The sequence below is a fragment of the Perognathus longimembris genome, chromosome 23 (assembly GCF_023159225.1).
Source record: "Perognathus longimembris pacificus isolate PPM17 chromosome 23, ASM2315922v1, whole genome shotgun sequence".
In the NCBI taxonomy this organism is placed as follows: domain Eukaryota; kingdom Metazoa; phylum Chordata; class Mammalia; order Rodentia; family Heteromyidae; genus Perognathus; species Perognathus longimembris.
Genome location: NC_063183.1, coordinates 34,383,546 through 34,406,760, shown reverse-complemented (window position 1 = coordinate 34,406,760; position 23,215 = coordinate 34,383,546). Strand labels below are relative to the sequence as shown.

The 23,215-nt window shown below is 50.7% G+C and overlaps 1 protein-coding gene across 5 annotated transcripts in view; it reads left to right on the top strand.

Moving 5' to 3' along the window:
* The window catches only part of Cdin1 (CDAN1 interacting nuclease 1), a 210,017-nt gene that overhangs the window by 117,746 nt on the left and 69,056 nt on the right, over positions 1-23,215 (top strand). The window lies entirely within an intron of this gene.

The following is a 23,215-nucleotide window of genomic DNA, read 5'->3' as shown; positions in this document are numbered from 1 at the left end:
GACTGAACCTTAACACAGGGAGTGGCGTAAATCACAGGCAGAAGCAGAGCCGAGGAAACGGGAACGTGAAGCGTGAAAGAGGCTGACACACTCGGAGAATCGTAATTGTGTCTGCCTCTGTGTGGCTGGTTAGAGGTTAGGGAAGATGGTGAAAAATGGAATAATTTCTGTGAAACAGGTTCCTCAGATCTCGTAAGCTGTAACAAGGAGGTTGAACTTTGCCCTGTAAAGATCTGTGTGTCAGGGGTTCGATAAGTGGCCTGGGGTGGAGAGCCCTCGGGGGTGTTTAGGGGCGCGGCGGGGCTCTGCCAGCTGGTCCCCTGCGCTGCACCGCAGTGGGCAGCTCTGCAAGACGCGGCGGCCGGGGCCGGGCGGGGGCCTCCCGACGTGGGCTCTGCAGGCCAGACGGCCGCGCGGACCCCGCCGCAGCCGGCCTCTCACCCCCGGACCCGACTCCGCACCCCACCCGCCTGCCCGGGCGCGGCAGGTGTGCACGCCGGGACACGGGGGCCCCCGGGGGCCCTCCTCCAGGTCTCCCCAGAGGATCCGGTTTTGCTGTTCTCGATGTTTGGTTGGTTCCTGTTGAGTAAGGTGAAGCACAGGATTTGCGGTCGCACTGGGTTTGTTTTGTGCACGGAAGTTTTTAAAGTCAGTCCAAACGCCTGCCTTCTTCCAGCAGCACACATTCTAAAATCAGTGGAACCAAAAACTTAAGTTTTCGTGTAGCCACCCAACCCGGCTTTTCCTTGGAAGAGCCAGGAGGATTCCACTGCCCTGTCCCCCCTCTCCCTGGGGGGAGGTGCGGGTGTGCACAGGGCGTAGGTCTTGCTTCCACCCGAGTCTCGGTTCCACTCCGAGGTGAATGCATGTCTGTTGGTGAGCGTTGTAAGTGCAGTGCTCACGGGAGCCGTGGGGTCAGCAGGCTCAGTGCGCAGGGGCTCGGCCCACCCTGTCTGCCCCGCACTCCTAGCACTGATTTCTGGGAGGAAAAAAAAAAAGCAGCAATGAGAGGAAAAAAATCCTTCCCCTGATGAAGTCGGTGCGGCGACTCCTGCGTGTGTTACCGCAGTAGCAGGGGGGTTAAACTCTCCATCTGACAACTTGTAAAGCTTTTTATCATAAAAGGCTTGAAAAATCAATGCCGAATTACCCTAGGAATATTACTGATGACCTAAGTGTCATTTTCTGTTTTTATTACTTTTCATTGTATTTAGCTTGTAATCCAAACCGCTTTCTAATTAATTTGGCTTGGCTCAGTTGGAAATAGAAAAGGCTAACTATCTAATAGGTGACACATGTCACAGAGAAACCTTACAACATTCCTTTTCCCCAAGATCAATCACCCATGAAACAACTTACCAAACTTTTGTTTTTCTAGCAAATTCTCAAGAAATACAATTAAATTAAATTTGTCTAGTCCAAAGACACGAGAAGCAACTTGAATGAGCAAAAGTGACTGGAAAGGCCGGTTTTATCTAGCTGCAATCTCTCTCCTAGTTGTTAAAACATCCTGAAGCACTCGATCATGTTGCGCTTTAATTTCAAAGCCATGTGTTGTATTAGCCAAGTGCACATGTTCCTGATTTGAACTACGAGTTCCCGGCTGCTGGCCAGAGCTCTCGGCTGGCAGGAACAGGGTCTCTAGGAGGTCAAAGGCCCGGGGCCTGCCTCTCGGTCGGGCCTTCCCCGAGCGAGAGCCAGAACCCCCCGTCCGGCGGCACTGTCTCTGACACCCTGATTTGATTAGGCCTGCATTTATCAACTACACAGAGAGCACACTTAACCTTTCAACTCCAGACTTTAAAACAAAAGGCAAATGTTACTCCGCCCAAGTCTTCGTCCAGTGGCAATGAAGTGTCTCATGCAGCTTTATCTGATTTCATCTACTACCCAGGCTTATGTAGGGATAATCTGTAAATGCCTTCTAAGAAGCATTTTAATCTGTTTTCCCAATTCAGAAATGTGATATGTTGATAGAAAACTGCTTCATAATTTTCCATCCTATTCATTCTTTTTTTTTTTTTTTTTGGCCAGTCCTGGGCCTTGGACTCAGGGCCTGAGCACTGTCCCTGGCTTCCTTTTGCTCAAGGCTAGCACTCTGCCACTTGAGCCACAGCGCCACTTCTGCCTTTTTCTATATATGTGGTGCTGAGGAATCAAACCCTGGGCTTCATGCATGCAAGGCGAGCAAGCACTCTGGTGCTAAGCCACATTCCCAGCCCCATCCTATTCATTCTTATGTACACACTGAATATTTTCCTTTGGTCTTGGTCTACACTCGCTTTATTTTACGTAGTTGTTCATTTATATTTGGTAGGTTGGAGCCATTCTCTCAATTGATTAAATAGATCCACACTGTGGAAATCTACATGTGGAAAGAGTAATAAACTGCTATTAGAAATTTGGTTTTTTATTCTTACAAATTTTGGCTTAGGTAGCACTCTGAAACACTATTTCATTTCTTCAAAACATACTTCTGAATTCTCTAGGAAGTAGCCCTCGACCTCTGAGGAGACAGACAGAGCAGCGTTGGGAGGGTTTGGGAGCCGTGGCCTCCTCGCCTGAGATGTGGGCTCCGGAGGCGTGCCTACCATGTGGGCCCAGGGACCTCTGCCCTTGTTCTTCATTCGTGTCCTGCTTCCTCACTACATGTTTGAAACTCTCTTTCTACTTCTGGGATTTCTCCAAATTCCACAGCAGTCTGTTTCCCGTGCAGCACAAGGTCACAAGAGCCAAAATCCGTTTTCCCTTCTCGCGATGCCCTCGCTTTGCCATCAAGGTCGAGTTCCTTGACACCAGCAGGTTGTTTGCCAATTCACTTTTCATGTAGAAGTCATTTTTAAATTTCCTGTTAAGTTTGTAAACTTTACGTTTCAGAAAAAATAGACGGTGTGAAGTGATGTTTCCTTCTCTCGTCTCAATATTTTGGATGCCCTACTTTTCATCTTGACATGTTATTTTAAGTTAGCCTGAATTTAGTATGTACCAGGGAAGGATTCAGAAGCCGTCCTTACCTCCAGTGCGGCTGGGCGCGTTGTTGGCTTTTAATGCACGGAACACGCATCCGATGCGACCCGCCGCCACACTGCGTGAGCCCTCTGCGTGGACAGCCCTGAGCGTTCAGAACTACAGCCAGGATTCATGACAGGAGGGCACCGCCTTCATAACTTTCTCTGTTTCTAGAAAAACCCTGCAGCCTTCACAAGCAACCTCACCTCCTCCCTTCATGGCCTTACGTTGAACAAAGTATTTTAGTGGCTGATTTTTAGATCTGAACGCATTGAGATATAGGATCCTCATTCCCTCCCTTACCTCCTTCGGCCCCATTCCCGCCCTCCCCTCTCTCGGCCCCCATTCCCGCCCTCCCCTCTCCTGGCCCTCATTCCCACCCTCTCCTTTTTTCAGAAACCTGCTTTGTATTGGGGTCACCAGCTTCCTGGCTCTCAAGACCGCACGCATCACCCACGCAAACGTGCGCAGTCCGGAAGCCCGCATGGAGCGAGTGCGGCGCGCCAGCTAGCGCTGCGTTGTAGCGCGCGTTGTTCCGGGGGCTCCCGGGCAGTGGGAAGGTGAGGCGGGTCGGCCGTGAGCGCTGTGGAGTTGGCCTTGGAATGAGGCCCCTCCGTCTGCACTGAGAGGCGTTTGAAGTCTCCCAGCCTCTGGTGGAGAGGGGGCTCTTGAGCCCTGGTGGGGGCTGCCTCGCCCTGCCTGGCCGGGGGCACTCGTTCATCTTTCATCTCGGTTTCCCTTGTTGGCTTCATCGCGGTCAGCTTCCTCCTCCTCTCCTCCTTGGGATGCTCTCATGGAGGGATGTCTGGAGAAGGCCACGTGGAAGGGGGGGCCACGAGGTGGGGAAAGGGTGAGAACGCCGTGTCAGCAGCAAGGCGGATGCCCGGGCTGTGTTCTAGGTAGCTACGCCTGACCCAGCCCCAGCTGCTCTTGATGGCCGCCTACCATTTGACTCTTCTGTTGTCTGCCTGGAAATTTTTTTTGTTTTATCATGGCTTCCTTTGCCATTGATTTTCCTGGCAATTGTTTTATTCCTCTCCTTGTACTAACCCCAAAGACAGTGTCTATGACACTTAGTCGTGAAGTATTTCTTAAGATTAATCAATAAGACCTTGCGGTTTCCCAGTGTCGTTTGTATGTGTTTATCCTGGGACCCAGTCCACGGCTCTCTGCAGCTGTTTTGGACGGTGGCAGGTTTGGGGGAGGGCAGGGGGAGTTGTATTTTTAGCTGTGGTGACTCACTTGGTAAATGCTGCACACTGTTCCTCACTTGATTTGCAGCATGTGGAACCAGCTCACTAAGTACACCCTACTATTTCAGTGGTTTACAAAACCAACAAAAATATAAAATGCTGAAGTAAATATTTAAGATTCCTTTTCTGCATTGCAGTAAAGATACAATGAAAATAAATTTTAAAAGAAAGTATTTGCACTTGAGGAATTCAGGTAAAAGTCAGGAAGCTATGATTAAAAGCAGAGTTACAGGGGCCAAGTGGACTGGAGGGAAAAGAGTAAATCTTACTATTATCTCATATTCACGGGTACGACGCCAGTCTCGATGAAGTATTAAATACAGCCCGTTGTCACTTCAGAATGATGGTCTGTGTTTGAATTTGGCATGTCTACTCTGTGGCTCAGTCCATCACCCTCTGTCTCAGTCCTAGGCTTCAAGGCAATGGCTACCAAATGATGCTGGGTCTCGGGACCCGAGCCTGCGAGCTGTCTGACCGTTAGGCCTCGCTCCCCTCTCCCAGCAGGGACTCTTGTCTTACCTCTCACATGCAAGCCACTTCCTTCCACAGCCAGCCTCCACTGAAGCCCTGGCTTTAACTAGGTGAACAAGTCACAGACCCTACCGAAAGCTCATTCTCTTTCCTAGAGACCGGACGCGAAGGACAAGAGGACTCTCTGGTTCTCAAGGCCTACGTGCTGCACCTCAGGAGAGTGCAGTGGGTTTATAGATTCGCGAAGCTCCTCCAGACCTAGTGAATCAGGCTGTGTCTGACACCCAGCCGTGCGCATGCCGTCTAGCTCCCAGCGCGTCTCTCCACTCACCCTTCCGCACGACAGCCTCACCAGTCCTGTGTAGAGTTCTCCATTCCCAGCCTTGATTTCAGAGCCACCCTTCTCCCTCCAAGAAAGAGAACAGTAGACTCTTAGAACGAGGAGAGACCGCTGAAATTGTCTCTCTCAGCCCTGTTGCTATGTTTCAGGGACTTCACACCAACCAATACTTGGATGGGAAAACCCCAATACCTCCCCACGATGTGTAGGGCGACGTACCTGAAATGAGACACATGTAAGCCAAAACCGTGAAACATCGTTTAACCCGTACCTGCTGACATGTGTAGTGTAATTTCACTAACGAGTGGTTTGCTTTCAAACCACCACAGGCATGCACATCCACTCTTGGTTCTCTCTGCAGCTTTTGAATAGGCGTGTCACCACCATGGGTTGATTTGACAGTTAACTGTGAGCATCCTCGAAGACTTAGACTAAAGTCCCCATTAATCCTATTTGCTAATGTATTTGTTGCTTTTGAAATACTCTTTAAGATATGAGTTCTGGAGCAGCGATTTTATATTCATTTAATTCCATTTCTGTCACTTGCGAATCCTAATAACTATCTATAGAGAAGAGGCCGTTATGTTTATCTTACCCGTAAGGGTACTGAAGCCTGCTTAACATCAGAGAACCAGTAAGGCTCAGCCTGGAGTCTGACTCTAAGGGTATTGGACATTAGACTGATTAAGACTAAGGTTCCTAAAATTTCGAATTTCCCCTGGTAATGGCATCTCTGAGTTGGAATTTCTTTTGATACCTTAGGTTGCAAATGACTTTTTTAAAGTAGGAGAGAAAGGGGACCCACATGTAGGTACATTTTCGTATAAGATGTGTACCTGTGCTTACAGAAGGCATTTTTCATCAGAGATCTTTGAATGTATCGTAATGCAATACGTAGTGTTAAACCTGCCAAACTGTTGATGGCTTCATTGAATGAGATAAATTATTACAGAAATATTTTAGTTAGATGACCTTTCATCATCAAATAACAGTAAACACAATAGCCATTTCCCATAAGACTCTTCTCTTGAGCCAAAGCTTTAAAAAAGAAAATAAAACCTGCCTTGTTCCAAACGTAGCATTGTGCTAAACATGTGTCTGTTACACTGGAGAAGAAAACAAGCCTTCCAGCACACTTGAACAGGGACAAGCCATTGTGTCAGATCACGCCAGGAAATCTCCCTTCTCCCCTCCTTTCCTAATAATGTTTGACAATCAGTTTATGAAATCCAAGTGTCTCCCATGCTGTTCCTTAGGATAATACCGTAGAACCTCTCCTTGTCTGTTTAGAGTATTATAACCTCAGTGACTTGTCAATGGTTTCATAATTTTTTGTTTTTGTTTTTAGATTGTGTAAAGCTATGATGAAATTCTGATTTTCCAAAATAGTTTTGAGTAGGGAGAGAGCCAAAATCGTGCACTCTGCTTGCTAGAAATCAGACCCCAAATGGTATAATGTACTTGTGAACCTTGTGAAGGCGGCCCAGCCTCACACCAGTGATTGGGGAGACGAGAGGGCACATTTGTGTAAACACAGATGTTAGGAAACTTTTTAAATGCTCTTTAAAAGAGGGTTTGTGGGTTGTTTTTTGCAAGTTTTATTATGTATATATATTTATTTATTTATTATCTTAGGTCTCTCCTAAGACAAATATATATAGGCCAGAGATCCGGTATTGAAGCATTGTATCGAGATGAGAATGCGCGTCCCCCTGGGCCGGTGGTGGTCAGTGACCCCGCGGTGCTGCTTCTTCTGAAGTAGTTGCAAGATGGACCCAGAGCGCAGAGCTCGTGAGCGCAGAGCCCCTGCGAGCCACGGGGGCAGAGCGCAGAGCTCGCGAGTGCAGAGCCACGGGGGCAGAGCGCAGAGCTCGCGAGTGCAGAGCCACGGGGGCAGAGCGCAGAGCTCGCGAGCGCAGAGCCACGGGGGCAGAGCGCAGAGCCACGGGGGCAGAGCGCAGAGCTCGCGAGTGCAGAGCCACGGGGGCAGAGCGCAGAGCCACGGGGGCAGAGCCACGGGGGCAGAGCGCAGAGCCACGGGGGCAGAGCGCAGAGCTCGCGAGTGCAGAGCCACGGGGGCAGAGCGCAGAGCCACGGGGGCAGAGCCACGGGGGCAGAGCGCAGAGCCACGGGGGCAGAGCCACGGGGGCAGAGCGCAGAGCCACGGGGGCAGAGCGCAGAGCTCGCGAGCGCAGAGCCACGGGGGCAGAGCACCCGCGCAGCAGCGGGCGCGGACGCTGACGGGCTGTGAGAAAGGGCCAAGGGGAGCTGTGGGTGGCGTGCTTGGGGTGGCCGTGCACAGCTCGGCATGGAAGTCAGTCCTCAGGAAGACCACGGGTGGAGTCCAGCAGGGCGCTTGTCCTTCGCCACAGCGCTACCTGAATGGTATAAAAGCAGAAGGAACAATGACCAGGCACGAGGCTTGTGTCTTTGTTAACCCAACACTCTGTCCACCCAGATCTTTCCCATTACCATTACTGTATTTGCGTTGCAGCAGGGAAAAATAGTCTGTCTCGTTAGGTGGACACAAATTTCTGTTCTTTCACATGGATTTTGGGGGGATATAGTTGCGCCTTATCTTACATAATGCATGAACTGGGTTGTAGAGTCTCTCCTCTTTCCCTCTGGCTTGCCTTCATGAGCACATTCCCTGCTGTGACTCCTCTCCTCCCCCCTGCTGTGGACGCCTGGGCGCGCAGTGGAGACCGGGCTGGGATAGGCCGGGTTCTGTGGGCTCCGCCTCCGAGGTAAGGCCCCCGCGGTGTCATGGCTGCCTCTGGGTGGCTTTCCCCTGGCACCTGCGGCGTGTGGATGCCGGTGCTGGCTGGAGTGGGCCCTGAGGTCCAGGGCTGGCCCACCGGCCTTCCGATGGTGCGGTGGCTAGGTTTCCGTGTCAGGTTCATAGTAAAGGATTCACGGATGTCTGCCGGTCACCGGAGGGGGCCTCACGATGGCTGGTTTGGGGTGTCTCTGGCAGTGGGGCGCTGACTGACACTGTGGGAGACACCGGCCTGTCTGAGATTACAGATTTCTCACAGGAGAGGCTTGTGAGCTTAGTTCCCAGATCTGTACTTGATTTACAGTTTTATTATAATTTGCCAAAGAAGCTCTGAATGCAGACATTCTCCTGTCTTCTTTACCCTTTAACCTCTTAAAAATCTAGTCCCTTGTATGTGCTTTGTGGAGTTGCTCTCTCTTGTTTTTTCTTTTTGTCAGTCCTGGGGCTTGAACTCAGGGCCTGAGCACTGTCCCTGGCTTCTTTTTGCTCAAGGCTAGCACTCTGCCACGTGAGCCACAGCGCCACTTCTGGCCTTTTCTATATATGTGGTGCTAAGGAATCGAACCCAGGGCTTCATGTATACGAGACAAGTACTCTTGCCACTAGGCCATATTCCCAGCCCTTACTCTGTCTTTTGTTGTTGAATAACTAGTCATTAGTTACATCCAGAACTATCTTAAGATTGAAGTAAATACACCTAGTGCTCCAAATCTATTTGGATAACTAATGGTAATTAACTTGAAATGTTCTTGTAGCCCTATTGTACCACATCCATTTTTACATTTTAGTAATTCTGAAATAATTAACTTTTAATTGAACTGGTCTGTGGATTCATTCCATTCATTTAAGGAAGTTATGGAGTTTTGGGGTTTTTTTAGATTTTTACTCCCCATATAGGAACCTTAACCAGTTGAGCATGGGGTAACAGTGCAGAGCATACTTAGTATTCTCCTTAGTAAATCAAGAAAGTGATTAATTATCTTTGGACACTTTAATAGAATTATGCACCTTACCGTTGTCAAATTGAACACCACAGTATGGCCTATGTTTAAAGAGAAATAGAATACTTATAAATTTAAATAAAAAGCCTTCAGATTTCTAGTCTGAACTCAGACATGATTTTTATAAAACTTCTTGGAACTCTGGTACATCCTGACAGATGAAAAAAAAAATGTAACCTTTAGGTATTTTAGGATGCCTGGCAAGAATTTACAGAATTTAAGGTTTTGTGTATGGATTCGAAGTGAGAAATGTCTTGTCAGAAGGTGATAACAGAGTGTAAAATACCTCAATTAGTTTCAAAACAGAATTGTTGTTCACATCTATTTTAATAACACTTAGCAACCACACTAACTTCGTAGCATTACAGTCTGGATTACTGCACAGCAATGAGTGTTTAGAGCCTTCTTTAAAAGATAAGACGCAGGACCGGAGGCCTCATCCTTCCTTCTAACCCGGGAGAGGAAATCCGGAGGCTAGCAAGCCCCCCTCACCACCACCCCCGAGAGTGCATTTGCAGCTTAGCTGGTGGTTTAACCCAGGTACTTCCTCACGTCTCACCTAGCTTAGTAACTGCGACCCTCAGCCTTCTGAATCACTAGGCTCACAGACATGAGCCACGGCCACCAGGCTTCCGGGGACTCTTTTATCGTTTTGGATAATTTGTATCCACTTATCCAGAAAACTCAGATCTCAGCCTCCTGAATCACTAGGATCACAGACACGGGCTTCCTTGGATTCTTGTATCATTTATTTTGGGTAATTTGTATTCACTTATCCAGAGAAATTGATACTCACAACACAGTCAGGTTCCAAACTTGCAAACCTTTTCTTAAAATAATGATATCTAATCCTTTAAACAAAACAGACTATGATAAGCACCTTGAGGGAAAAAAAGGTAGACTTTGAGGAAATAGGGATTCTAAACCTTTGACTTTTTTTTTTTTTTTTTTTGCGCTACATATTGGGCAAGGAGTTAGGGAATCTAAACAAAATGGGCTTTTCCTGATACATTCTGGCCACACATTTTCTCCTTGCTGAATTATTCCTGACAGATTCAGTGAGATTCGGTTAAGGCCCCTTATGTTAACCATCTCTTGGTTAAGCTAAGGCAGTTTAGACTACTCTGAGTCTAAACATATATTATGCCCCTACCCATGATGTGTTTACTAGAACCTTCCAGTCCACCCCTCACTTGAAATGTTCGTTCTTGTACTGGGAAGTCGGAGAGGACAGTGGCAGCCACGCACTGCGTAATGTGGCATCTTCAGAACCGACATGGAGGTTGTCAGTCCCACCAGAGGCGGAATCCGTCCAGACCCTGTGTGGAATCTAGTGTGAGATAAAAGAATTCTGCTTCCCAGTGGTGACGGTTAGCTCAGCTTGTTTCAGAAACACGAGGGCTTGGTCCATAAATAAGCCTGCAGGGCATTATAAATATGTCCGGCGCTCGGGGTGATTGATCTGTGTGGAGTCTGTCATGAAAATAGACAAGGCACAGGGCTTGTTTCCCTCCGGAGATCCTGGTGGTAAATCGACATGTGTGATCAGCTGTGGAAGTCACAAGTTTACAGAGTGAACTTTGAGTCTCTTGAGGCCCTAGGTGTCTTTCTTGAGTAAGCCAGCTCCTTGCTCTGCTGCCGGGTTGCCCGCAGCCCTCCGTTCCCAGCACGTCTTGTGAGGGAGGTCTGGGAAGTCAACAGCGGTGACAATGAAGCAAAGACAACAGGAACCGTTTCCACGCCCCGCAGCCCTTCCTTTGCATGCGCGCTCGGGCACAGTGCTTGGCGTCCTGGTGGCGCTGTGTAGAGTGTGAGTTGGGGTTCCCCCTGGCGTCCTTGCCGGGGGGGGGGTCCTGCCGCCTCCCCCGGGAGGAGGGGGTCCCCTCCTGTGGAGGCCCCGTCTGTAGTGAGCTGGCTGGGGGTTTTCCAAGCCTGGCAAGGGCTCCTCCGCCTGGCCTGCCTGTTCACACCCCAAGAATAAACACCCGCTCACCAGCTCACGGGCGCCCGGCCAGGCCTGCTCTCCGGCCGCAGGCCCCGGTCCAACCTCACTCCAGCTCGCCGTGGCCGCGCCAGGAAAGCCCTGGAGGACGCGCGGCCGCCGGCTCGCTGAGCGTTCACGACCACGGCGAAACCCAACCGCAGCCCGCCCCGTCCATCCGCGCGGGGCGAAACCCAACCGCAGCCCGCCCCGTCCATCCGCGCAGGGCGAAACCCAACCGCAGCCCGCCCCGTCCATCCGCGCAGGGCGAAACCCAACCGCGGCCCGCCCCGTCCATCCGCGCGGGGCGAAACCCAACCGCAGCCCGCCCCGTCCATCCGCGCGGGGCGAAACCCAACCGCAGCCCGCCCCGTCCATCCGCGCGGGGCGAAACCCAACCGCAGCCCACCCCGTCCATCCGCGCGGGGCAAAACCCAACCGCAGCCCGCCCCATCCATCCGCGCCCGGCAGCCCGGCCCCGTCCACTCGCAGGGTGAAACCCAACCGCGGCCCGCCCCGTCCATCCGCGCCCGGCAGCCCGGCCCCGTCCACTCGCAGGGTGAAACCCAACCGCGGCCCGCCCCGTCCATCCGCGCCCGGCAGCCCGGCCCCGTCCACTCGCAGGGTGAAACCCAACCGCGGTCCGCCCCGTCCATCCGCGCCCGGCAGCCCGCCCCGTCCTCTCGCGGGGCCGCCTCAGAGCCGCAGTGTTCACCTCTGCCGTCCGAGGCCCACTGGGCTCCCCGTCCCCACGGGAGGAGCCCGAGCACCGGCCAGGTGCGCACGATGCACACGCTTGCCGGGACTCGGAAAGTGGAGTCCTCCCTGCTGTGTCCCCTTTCCTTTCTCCTTTTCTTTTCTTACGTGGCAGGCTGTCTTCCTGTATGGAGGGGGAGGGGGATCTGTTTGAATGGATGCTTTTCTTTAATGTGTTTACACCCAAGTAAGTGTGCTGCAGGAGATGCTTTGACCCTGCACAAAGTAAGCATTTACCTCACAGATTCCACCCAGAAACAGGGCCCAGAGGAGTTGGGTTTCAAGAGAGGGGATCCGCCCCGGCACAGAGGGCTGCCTAGATTCCCACAGGGCTGACAGCAATGGCTCGGCAGTGGCCCATGCGCGGCGGCCCTTGGCCTTGCAGCCCCAGCCCCCCCGCCCCCCCCACCTTCCCCATCTCCTGCTCCCCGGTGCTCAGCTGCAATCCTCACCAGGTCGCGGCTCTGGGAGCCGCGGTTTCCTCGCCTTCTGTGGGGAGAGCGACCTTCCTGGGCACCACCTTCTTACTGTGCCACCTGCCCGAGCCCTGCAAGAGCTAGGGGGCCTTGGCCCTGATCACGGGCCTCCTCCAGCCCTTAGCGCAGACCCTGGGCCACCTTCCCACCACCTCGAGCAGAGGGAGCCTCCCTCCAACCTCCCGTTATCTTTCCTGCAACGGATAGACCAGCTCCCCAAGAAAACAGAGGTTTAGGGCAGGCCCTGCACCCCCGTAGGAACCATGCTTCCTTCCTCACCAGGGGTCTGGGAGGTCATTAAAAATGGTCATTAAAAACGATTTTCTACATTGCGATCAGAAACCCCATAATGCTAAGACCACCGTCCTCGCCGCTCTGGGCGTTGGCATGGTGGGGTGGCGGCAGCAGCAGAACTTCTCCAGCTTGCAACGCGCAAACCGTGCCCAGGAAGCACCGCCCTGCCCTGTGCGCCCGAGGCCGCTGGCCTACTTCACCCAGCACAGTTCATGTCTCTGTAGTTGAGCCAAGTAGGAGCGTGGATTTCCTGCTTTTTAAATGCTGTGGGCCACATTTTCCAGTGGACGTTCGGGTTGCTTTAATGTCTCTCTTAAAGAAATGTTGAAAAAATTTATGATAAAGAAATGTTAAAACCTGGCAAGACTTTTCAAAATATCCAACCCAGGAAATGGGTTTGGATGGTACAGGGAAGCGTCGAGACGGTCCCTGAACTTGGTTCACGTGCCCTTCTCTGTGTGACCTGGGGCCTGTGTGGAAGTGAGAGCCGGGGTCCCGTGTCATTAGGAACAGAAACTTGTGTTTAAATGGCGCATCCCCGCAGTCACGGGCATTCTGCCAGGTCTCTCTGGGTCACGTGGAGCCGCTCTGCTCTGGCTTGAGGGGAGGAGCCTGGGTGAGCTTCCTTGTTGGGATCTTCAGTGAGGGGGGTGTTTCACGCTCAGCACCATGAACACACACAGATTCCAGTGTTCTCAAGTTATAGTCCCTGAACTCCTGGAGGCAGAAGCCGTTCTGCCTAGAAAGTAAGACTCGACAGGTGCGATGCAGGAGGTGGGTCCCGGTGCCATTCAGCCTGCACCTTGTGCCGAGGAAGAACCTGAGCAGGCGTGGGCAGAGGCCGTGCCCAGCTTGCCCTGTGGGCGGTGGCTAGCCTCTCCCACGCAATCACCCAAGCCGGCAGGTCATTTCACCTCCCCACGTCTGTATTGCTCGTAACGTGTGATTACAACCAGCTCTGCTTCCTAGACTCATCGCATGTACTTAGTGAGCCCGTGGAGATGAAGTGTTGAACACAGTCCAGGCACACAGTGCACGTGGCAAACGTTAGCTCTCTTCTTCACAGTCGTTACCATGACGGGATTGGCCTCGCTTTCCAAGGGTTTTCTCCACATTGAAGTACAAGTGCTAACGCTGCCTACCTCCCTACCTACCTGCAGGGCTTTGTTTCAAAGTCCATAATGCGGTGGAAGATATTACCAGAGTGAGCCGGCACATATTGACTCCTCAAAAACACCGTTTGCTGACTTCATGATTGTGGTGATTATTGCAAGTATTATTATCACTGACATCATTTTACTCCGAGAACTGGTCCGTTGCCAGGCTCCGTGGTTTACTCCCTGGGTCTCAGCACGTGGGAGGGTTGAGATCGCAGGGCCGGCTGGGGAGAGGTGGGGGGAGCCTGCCTCAGTAGAGCTGCGGGCCTGTTGCCGTGGTCCCTGCTGTCGGAGGCCCACGGCCAGTCCCAGGCAAGACGGCCAAAGGACCGGGCCACAGCTGAGGGTGGGAGTTCCTGCCTGGCCAGCACGGGGTGCTTAGTTCAAACCCCAGTACTCCTACTCCCCTTAACCCCCCCACAAAAAGCAAGGAAGGGAACAAAGTGTCTTTCCACTCTCAATGATGATAGCTGTGCCAGAAATAGAAAGCTGGAGTAGTGCGGTAAGGATTAACTGGGGCCTTACGTGGTTAACTGGGGCCTTACACGGACATCGGGATTAACTGGGGCCTTACGTGGACCGCGGTGCTCACTCCAGCCGTATCTGGAAGGGAACCGCGTAGAGGAAGTTCTGCACAAAGCCTGGAACGGGACAGCAGGCCCCTAGCTTTCCCTGCCTCCAGCCCCCCATGACCTGCTGCCCCTGTGGTGTTGACCCCAAGCGCTCCACACCGGCTGGCCTACCTTGCCCTCCCCACCCCCTCCGGGAGCACCCCTCCTTCCCTGGAAACCACCCTGGCTCAGCGCTAAGTCTTGCCTGTAAAAGCAAGATGAGCTTGCATCTTTACAGACTTCCCGAAGTCCTCTAGCTATAAAGTGGACATGGGAAGTTCACTGTTTTCTCTTTCCTCTTGATGAGGTTAGTTTTCTTTCTATGTTGCCATTTTGGTTTACATGGCTTTGGGGGAAAGGCCAGATATAAGTAAATGTATTGAAAACCTCGCACCAAATTTGTAGCCTCCAATTCTTGTATTCCTAGGGGACGGTCCGTGATGGTCCGCAATGGAAAGTGGTAGCGGGAGCAAGCGCTCTGCCGTGGGCCCGGGTCACTGCGGGCCAGGGCCTGTCCTCACAAACACAGTTCACTTCCATAGCGTGCTGTCTCCTCACTCATCTTAAATGCCTTAAGATATTTGGACAGGGAGGAAGAAACCAAGCAGATGAACCTGAGATATGGCTGGGAACAGTACTACTTCATTTTGATTGATGCTTTACAGCCTGCTAGATGAAAACTACCGTAAACAAAGGCCTACCTGAAGTCACTGCACTTGAAGGAGGAAGAGCTCCCTTGACTCCCCAGACACCACAGTCGCCCCATCACCCTGACTGTCCCCGGCTTCCAGGGGTGAGGCCTCCAAATCACCACGTCTCCCGCTCCATCCCCTCCCCCTCACGTCCCGGAAAACCCAGGTCCCCACCGCCAGCAGCTAGCTCTTCACAGGTGTCTGCAGCTCCCTGTATTTCTAAGGTTCGTTTCCTCACTTTCCTGTGCAATAAAGATTTACCAGCAAAAGATGTTCGTCACCTTAAGGCACGCTTCTCCCAGGGCAGGGACCCTGGCATTCATTCCCACTCGCATCCAACACGCGGCAGGACTGAAACCAGCAAACTGCCGTGCTACACATGTTGGATAACTGTAAGGCCAGATCATCTATAGTCTCTCCTGAGACCACATTTTCACTGTTTTTGTTTAACCATGTTTCTTTTTGTTTGTTTTTGCCAGTCCTGGGGCTTGAACTCAGGGCCTGAGCACTGTCCCTGGCTTCTTTGTGCTCAAGGCTAGCACTCTACCACTCGATCCATGGATGCCACTTCTGGCTTTTTCTATATATATGTGGTGTTGAGGAATCAAACCCAGGGCTTCATGTATGTGAGGCAAGCACTGTACCGCTAGGCCACGTCCCCAGCCCCGTAACCATGTTTCTTAATGACCTACGTATTTCCAGCTTCTGATTTATTTTTCCCCTTTCCAGCATTGGCCTCCATGAATTAAGAAAGTTGGAGGCCACATGTGTCTGTGTTTCTGTATGTGTACACGCGTGTGTGCATGTGTGTATGTGCACGTGCGTGCATGCTATGTGTGGTGTTTGGTGGGAAGGCTGAATTGGTTAACCAAAGAGATTTTCTCTATCATGAAATATTTATTGTAAGTAAGAGAAAAATTTTAACTACCCATTTAGAGCAAGTTGGAATCTGACATATCTGAGCCGTTGGGTCACATTTGGTTAATGATAGATTTATAGGTGCAAACATGTATCACCCTTAATCCTTTAGTTACTTGTCTTTGCCAAGGATAAAAATTCCAAATTTTTTTTATTTTAAACAGACTTTTCATATGTCCAAAACCCATAAATTTCCTGTGCTTTGAGATAAATGTCTGACTGAACTCTGGATTCCCTGGTGATCTTTTGTGAAGAGCCAAGGTGAAACCCGCTTGCCCGATTCCTAACGATGGAAGGCTCCATTGAAAGCACACCCTTGGTGACACAATTTCTATTGAATGCGTTATAATCTATTTTTGATTTCTAATACTCCAAGAGTTGGAAATGAAGAGCTGGTGTTCCCCGCCCCCCCGCCTCCCCAGATTGATCAGAATTAGTCCGTGGAAGACCTGGGGTGCCCCAGCAGGGTTACAGCACTGCCAGCCCAGCTTTGCCAACCCAGTGATCACTATCCATTAGGGTTGTCATATCAATTATGAATTCCCTGACATCAACCACTAAATCAGCTGAAATGATGGGTTTGCCGTTGGCCTGTTTCCCCAGGGAAATAACTGAGAAAACATGTAATAATTCATACGACCAATTTTGTAAGCCACCCCCAACTTTTGGAAGAAGGCTGGGGAATAAATTCTAGGTGAATAGATGTGATTTGCACCCACGGCAAAGGGAGTGCTTGCTCACCCTCGGCACTTAAACATCCTCAAAGTGAATATGACCTTGAGCCTTGGTGAGTTTGGGGGTTTATTTTTCCCTCACTGCAGTTCTAAACATAACTAACGTGGTATAAGCATAAGGTGGCTTCTAGAATGCTAACTGTAACTACTTCTTTACTGTGAAGCCTTTGGCATTTATTCAGTCAAGTGCATATCTAGTTGAAATGTGAATAGATCTGTTCCTATGTTATTAGATTTTAAGTTGTATATGTGACTTTCAGAGAGAAGCCCTGGCTATGTAGAGTGAGTGTGAAAATGTGTACTTTAGGTTGTTTGTTATTGCACAGTTGATATACAGAGGTGTTACAGTTACACAAATCAGGTAATGAGTACAATTCTTTTTGGACCATGTCTTTTTCCATCACTTCCTGCCTTCCCCTCCCATGTCTAGTGTCTAGTGAGTATCACTGTTATATTTGTTCATCTTTGTTCCACCTTTCATGTGCCCTGAAATGGAAAGACTTGAAAAAACTATATTGAGTGAAGTAAGCCAGAGGCAAAGAAACATAGGCTACGTGGTTCCCCTCATTTATGGTAACTAGAAAGTGCCTATAAATCTACAAGTAAACACACTGAATGATTAAATATATGTGTATATTATATATATGCGCACACACACACACTGGGACATGATAAATTATATGACTCCAGTCATTCACATACTGAGGCCAAGGAGTGTATGCATAGAAGTGATACACTTAGGTTCTTAAAAAGGTAAATGTAGAGTAGCCGAACCATGGCAAATAACCTTCTCTCTGGGAGAGCAGGGGGTAAAGGGCCACAGATGAAAGACAAAATAGCTTCTGTTTGTGTTGTCTGCTATTTTTCTCTTCTGAAGGAAGGTTTACATGAGTAGGACTGTTGGTATAGCATCCAAGTTTGTCCAGCACAGCACAAAATAAGTAGAAATTAATAAGCACTTTGCAGATAATTCAAGGTGAACTTGAGAATACCCAATGGCATAAACAAACACCAAGGAAAATTCCAGGTCATTGTGGTTGTGTATTTAGCTTAAATTTCCCTGAGATAAAGAAATTTTCTGTTTACTTTCTCTGTGGCATAAAGCCCTGAAGTGAATCAGTATTTATATTTTTATTTTCCAAATTATTTTTATTAGTTATTTTTTACTATTTTTAAGTAGTTGAATGAAGTGGTTCAGCTCACCATGTCAACTTATGGGTGCAGTGCATCTGTTACTTTCAAAATGACAGAGAGCAAGTTGTGCTAGGCGCCCGTGGCTCGTGCCTTTCATCCTCGCTACTCAGGAGGCTGAGCTCTGAGCATCGTGGTTAGAAGCCAGCCAGGGCAGGAGAGTCCCCAGGAGACTCTTATCGCCAATCATCCACTCAAAATTGGAAGTGGCACTGTGGCTCAAGTGGTAGAGTGCTAGCCTTGAGCACAAAGAGGCTCAGGGACAGTGCTCAGGCCCTGAGTTCAAGCCTCACAACTGACAAAACAAAGGAAGGAAAGAAAGAAAGAAGGAAGTTGTTTCAAAGAGATAAAGTTGTTATTGCTGTTGTTTTCCAATCCAGGGGCTTGAACTCAGGGCCTAGGCACTGTCCCCGAGCCTCTCTGTGCTCAAGGCTAGTACTCTACTACTTGAGCCACAGCCCCACTTCCAGCCTTGTCTGTAGATGTGGTGCTGAGGAATCGAACCCAGGGCTTCATGCATGCTATGTAAGTGCTCTACCACTAAGCCACATTCCCAGCCCTAAAGTTGTGTTTTAATAACCCAAACCTATCAGTAGAGTGTACAAACTCCTGATGGAGGTTCTCCTTTCTTTGGTCATTATAGTTTGCAAATATGAGCCTGCTAATAAGCCAGTAAATAAGCAAGTAAATGAATGAATAAGGGAGCCAAGTTACCATGTTGTTGTTTTTTCCAGTCCTGGGGCTTGAACTCAGGGCCTGAGCACTGTCCCTGAGCTTCTTTTTCAAGGCTAGCACTCTACCACTTGAGCCACAGCACTACTTCTGGCTTTTTCTGAGTAGTTTCTTGGAGATAAGAGTCTCACAAAGTTTCCTGTTCAGGCTGGCTTCAAACTGCAGTCCTCAGATCTCAGCTTCCTAAGTAGCTAGTTTTACAAGTGTGAGCCAGTGGCGCCTGGATTTTTATTTTCTTTCTAGATACTAGAAATGAGAGTATTTGCCTTGTGTATTAAATACCACAGTGCTAGAACTTCATGATATCATATTACATAGTTGCTCATTATTACTACATGCACATTTACACACACTTGCCTGTAAACATGTGTGAGTGTGTTTCACATGCACTGAAAAGTTATTTACAACTCTGTCTGGAGATACATACAGCAGTGATTAGCCAGTGCACAGCCAATCTACAACATACAGATCAAAACTAAATAAACAGTGCAAGAGTTTATTTTAAAACAATTACAAGATGTTTTCGATTTCTCCCTCATCCTGAACTATGTGTTTGAAAAATGCACTCTTCATAAAAACCACATGTAAGTCTTTTTGATGGTTAAACAGTCGGCTTCCAGCAGCCTCATGTCTGCGTACATTGTCAGAAGATAGCACAGACCTCACACAGCATCGGGAGGGAGGGAAGGAGGGAGGGAGGATGGGAGGGAGGGAGGGAGGGAGGAAGGGAGGGAAGAGATTTTTATTTATGTTCCTTTTAGAGAACAAATTTTCTGCTACACCGAAGTGTGTAGCCATTGGGAAGAGAAATGTCACCTCCCCTTCAGGGCTCTTCCTTACTCTTGTGGAAAGGCACCTTGTGGAGTAGTATGGATTGTGAGATCTTCACTGTCCTATTGCGTAACTTAAAGAGATGTAAAACACAGAACATGGTCTCGATGCACTGAAGATGAGTCTCTGTCCTAGAGCTACTTCAGGGACGAGAACGGAGACCCTGAGGGCCATGGTGCCACCCCGGGTTCGCAGGTCTGAACCCCCTTCTCTGGGAAAAATGATCCCCCCCATGCACACACACACACACTCGGCCTGCCGCTTCCCTGCGTCCCTCCTGACCTCTAGCTGCCGCTGCCCTTGCTGTGAGCAGGCCAAGGGAGCACTCTGGATTCGCGCCCCTTCTCCGTGTGAGACACTTCCCGTCCCTAAACTGTGTGCAGTGAGTCTGTGACTCTCTGCCCCGTGTGGAGTGCCCTGTCGCGTGCTTTCACCCTCATCCCGCACCGCCCTCCCACGTGTCCCTCCATCTGGTGACGCCCAGTGGGAATGGGCAGCTGCGCTGTTTCACCTCACCGTCTCATTCCCTGTAGACACTTGGGTTCTCATGTAGGTACTGGACTCGTGAGTAATCGCCTTGCTCCTGGATCTTGGCTTTTCTATCTTTTTTTAAGTGCTGTAAATATTTTTCAAAGTTGAAAAACTATTACAAGCTGGTGTGTAAGAACAAGATGTAGGAGGAGATAGCACTGTTGTAGTGACAAGTGTGCACATGGAGGCAGCCTGGGTTCAAAGCCTGGCTGTTGGTGCCCCCTCCTCTCCCTTTGTAACATGGGTAATTCTAGCGCACGTTCTGGTAGTGAGTGTACAATTACGCTCTGTGTAAAAAATGCCCGAAACACTGCCCGACACATCATAAACATTCAGTCAATGTGAATTACCTCTTGGTTATTGCTTACTGGCATCATTATATTAGATGGATGGATGGATGGATAGATAGATACATCGATAGAGATAGATAGAGATAGTCTTTATAGATGTAGCCGTGGTCATAGACGCTGTGATTTATGGAGACTTACAAGTTCTATGGCTCCAGAGAACCAACCAGAGAACCCTTTAAAGCAGTTACTGGTGCTAACTTTGCCAGGGATATTCCAGGGTATGAGCCGGGATGGCTACGGTCCTGGTCTGCCTGCCTTTTCAGAGCTTGGGGGAGCGCGCCAGTCAGTAGTCCTCTGCGCTCTCCCTGACACTGCCGTCGCTGAGGGCCGTCACTGGGGGGGACGGCATGACGTCACAGCCAGGGAGGGGCTCTCCTGCTTCGGAGCTTAAAAGATGAATGTAAAGAGAACGAGCAAGTTCTGCCCGAGATGGTGGTGAGGGAGGTTATGACTCAGATTCTCAGAGTTCCAGAAAAGACGACATTGATAACCTGGCCCCTACTCTGTCAAACCCCGCACAACCTGGAATCCTCAAGGAATAACTGAGGATCGCTAGTCCTTCTGGAAAACTAAGATTCACTCATGGAGGGACCATTTGCAAATGTTCTTGGTGACAGTCCTTAGAGATACTTTACAGCTTCCACTGGCTTTTTCTTAGAACCAAACAAAGCACAACCAGCATCTGTTTTTGTAGACTTGCCAGCATCTGCTGGATGGCCGGTCTGTCTCCCCACACGTCACGAGCCGGCGGTCAGCCTTCCACGCCAGCTGGCCCCCCGCCCGGTGTCCACCCCCCGCAAACCTGCAGCTCCAGAAACGCCTCGGGAGCAGGGGGGACCCCTCATCTTACGGAAGCCCAGCTCTGCAGAAGGGCTGCTGGCTGGTGCCCTGTCTGGGAGCCGGGAGGCTCTCGAGATGGAAACACAGCTACTCCGTAAAGGGGCGCTGCCTGGCGCGTGACTCTTTTTGGGGAGCCCCTTCCTTCACACACTCTGGGATTGTCTGCGGCCAGGAAAGACCAGGCCCTACTCATCAGGAGTCTGCATGTGTTTAGAATGGAATTTGTCTTACGCTTGAATCCGAGAGTGTATATTTGTATTCGTTGTGCCTCTTGCATAACAGTTGGCTCAAAGGGAATGGTTTAAAATAACGCATGGCACTTCCCGCGGTCCTTAAGGCCCAAGGTCGCTGTTGTCTTGAGGGCGCCGTTGAGCGCGCCTTTGGTTTCCGATGGGTCCCGGACGGTGCTCGCCTCCCCTGAGGTTCACTTCCTCCGGTCTCGTGCCCTGGCACGACCCTCCCTGCGAGGCATCAGAATGGTGTGCGGCTCAGCCAGTGCTCCCCACTTCTGTGTCATCCCAGGCAAATGCTGCAGCTTGGGGTTTACCAACCAGAACTCTCCCTTCCGTTAGCTCAGATAACCGAGGGGGTGACGAGGGAAACAGCGTGGCCAGGCCCTTCGTGAACACATGCGTCGTGGAGAGGCTCGTCTGGCCAGTGCTGATGAGCTCCGGATCCGGAGCTCAGAGACGCACCGAGCTGATGCCGGGAACAAGGCCAGATCCTCTGCCGCTCGGTCTGCAGCCTGTCACCCCCTGACTCCCCATTCCTGTCCGCCGCAGAGCACAGTGTCCGCAGGCCTCTCTCTCATCTCTACGGACGGGGGGGGGGGGGGGCGGGGGGAAGCGGACTCAGGCTCGGTGAGGGATTTTGAGCCCCGCGAGACGCGTAGGAAATGTAGCGTCGTAGGGGCCTTCTGAAGGGGAGCCTAGGTCTGTGTCTGCAGCTTCGCGCCGCTCTGGCTCTGAGGCACCCCTCGAAATGCTCGGGTTCGCAGCCCTGCAGGTGAGACAGGCCCGGTCCTCACGCGTCCAGCTGTCCCCAGACGCGCTCTTGCGCCGTGGCAGTGCCATTTCCACGAAGAGCCCCGGCCCACTGTCCCGAGACCGTGATGCAGCCACCGCGGGAGGCCACGCTCACGCTCACGCTGCCGCGCGTGCGTGGCTTCATTTGATCAACTCTTTTAAACTATTGGCTTGCCTTTCATGATGCTCATATGTCCTTTTGTTCTTCTCCGTGATTTGTTAGGTAGTTTCTGTTTTGTTTCCTTTGTGCGAGTGCAAGGCCTTTCTCAAGAACGTCATGGGCTCCCCAATGGTTGTGCGTTGACCTTTCTGTTGGATCCATGGAGGCTGTGACTCCTATGTCCCTAGCGTGACCCAGTCAGTGTCACTAATGCAAAGACCGGAGGCCTCACCCACCTGGCCCGTGGAACTGACAGTCTTGTTAACTGAGGTCATTCGGGACAAATCATAGAGCTCTCGGTGCTAGAGGCCCTGGGTTCAAGCTCCAGTACTGACAAAGAAAACAGTTCACAAGAAGCCCTTTGCTAAGTGGAAGCAAGTGCTTGCTTCCTGTGAGCTTGCGTCCCCTGCTGCGCTGGGGCCCACCTCCTGGGGGGGGGGGCGGGGGGCTCGTGCTTGGGGCCTGGAGAGGCGGAGGAAGAGAGGGCAGCTGCCGCCGGCCCCACCCTCGGGCGGCCAGTGGGACCGTCCCATGCTTCAGGTCGTCCCCCGGGCCGGGCTCCTGCTCCCTCTCCAACACGTGCGCACGCGCAGCTGCCGCCCCGCAGCCCCGTCCCCTAAGAGACGACTGAAAAGTTGAACCGATCTCGTGTGCGTCCTTAAATAAACCAGCGGTGACATTCAGCTGAACTTGTCCCTGTGCATACAGCATCTCCCAGCCCATCCTGTGCTGTTAGTTTTGGCAAGGACAGCAGAGCATGTAATAAATCATCGACGGAAAGAGCTCTTGGCCTGGCCTGATTCAGCCTGCTGCAAGGTTAGAATACAGAGAGCAGTTCTGTTTTTAGACATCCTTTTACTAACCCAACATTCATAATTTATGATTTCACTGTAAAATTCCTGCAACACTACACCAAAAGTAGAGCTGCCCTTTAATTAAGTACTCATGGTAGGAAAAATGTGAAACTGGTGTGCCACACATCTCTGTGTACAGTGATTGATAGTGATTGCATCTTTATGAACCCAGCCGAAAGGTCTCAACTTCCTGATAGGTGAAGGAGTCAGCTGGCGGGGCCAGTCACCA